The sequence below is a fragment of the Callospermophilus lateralis genome, chromosome X (assembly GCF_048772815.1).
Source record: "Callospermophilus lateralis isolate mCalLat2 chromosome X, mCalLat2.hap1, whole genome shotgun sequence".
NCBI lineage: Eukaryota > Metazoa > Chordata > Mammalia > Rodentia > Sciuridae > Callospermophilus > Callospermophilus lateralis.
Genome location: NC_135325.1, coordinates 110387820 through 110389232, shown reverse-complemented (window position 1 = coordinate 110389232; position 1413 = coordinate 110387820). Strand labels below are relative to the sequence as shown.

At 39.7% G+C, this 1413-nt stretch overlaps 1 non-coding gene across 1 annotated transcript; it reads left to right on the top strand.

The window, feature by feature from the left end:
- The first annotated feature begins 337 nt into the window (after positions 1 to 337).
- LOC143639641 (U6 spliceosomal RNA) lies at positions 338 to 444 on the top strand. Its single transcript, XR_013154784.1, has one exon. It is a non-coding gene; the product is annotated as a U6 spliceosomal RNA (small nuclear RNA).
- Positions 445 to 1413: the final 969 nt, after the last annotated feature.

The window sequence follows — 1413 nt, the reverse complement described above, 5'->3', positions numbered from 1 at the left end:
AAAAAATTCTGAAAATTCCTAAGCTGTGAGTTTCAGTAAGGTAAAAGAGGAGTACAAGAAATCCAAATGCAAAGAAAATAGGAGAAGGAGCTTTACTTTTATTGGCGGGGGGTGGGTATGAGGGGGAAGCTGGGGTTGTAGCACAGGCAGGCAGGGGCTCCACCACTAACACCACTAACTTACACACCCAGCCCCACTTTACTATTTAAGGGGAAGCAAAGCTGATGGAATGGAATGAGAAAGCGACAATAGCAAAGACCAACATTGGCAAAGTTGATCTTTTAAAACACACACCAAAGGTAGACATGTCTGACTTCACCAAGCAACAAAAATCTTAGTGCTTCCTGGGGCAGTGCGTACGCTAAAATTGGAACGACTCAGAGAATATTAGCATGGCCCTTGAGCAAGGATGACATGCAAATTTGTGGAACATTCCATAACTTTTTAAGGAGAAGAGAGAAAAAGGAAAATTTTATCTGAAAATAAAGCATGCTAAGAGAAGGAAAAGAAGAGGTTGGGATTAATGTGAAAATTATGACTTCAGATTTGAAAAATGAGATGAAGCAGAAAACACCTGTAGAAAAAAATAAAATTCAATCCCATGTGAAAGAGAAAATCTGAATGCTCTCATGTCTGGTAAAATTTTTGTCATGCTACCAGGGATTCAACCATTGGGCGCCTAACCACTGAGCAACACCCCCAACCCTTTTTATTTCTTAATTTTGAGACAGGGTCTCAATGAGTTGCTTAGGGCCTTGCAAAGTGGCCGAGGCTGTCTTTGAACTCGAGATCCTCCTGCTCCAGCCTCCCTGAGCCACTGGGATGGTAAAATTATTAACAAAGAAAAAATGCACACCTTCCAGTTCAGACATCTCCCTAATGAGTCCTCCAAATACTCAGGTGAGAAATGTGTTTTACACAAACTCCTTTGTAAAGTAGATAAAAGGAACAAGTTTTCGGCTCACTTTGTGAGGCCAGTGTCAACCTGATGCCAACAGCTAGCAAGGACATTAGAAGGAAAGAAAACCATGGGCCAACATCTGTCTGGACAACACTGATGAAAATCCTAAGTAAAATAAAAGCCAACCCAGTGCAATGATAGATAAAAACATATACATCAAGGCATGGCACCATGTAATGCAGGAAGGCAAGACCTGTCCACATCCTCAAATCAGTCAGAGTTAACCACATTAACAACAAGAAGCAGAAGGAAGTAAGGGAATTCACATGATCATTTTTATATTTTGGTTAATTTGCAACTCCTATTCATGATTGAAAACTATCAGTAACTTATAAGAGAAGGAAACTTCCTTAACCTAATAAAAATATTCTCCCCCACCTCCAAAAACAAACCAACACCCCAAAACAATTCAACGAAAATTAAAAAAAAAAAAAAAACATGGAACCACCCAA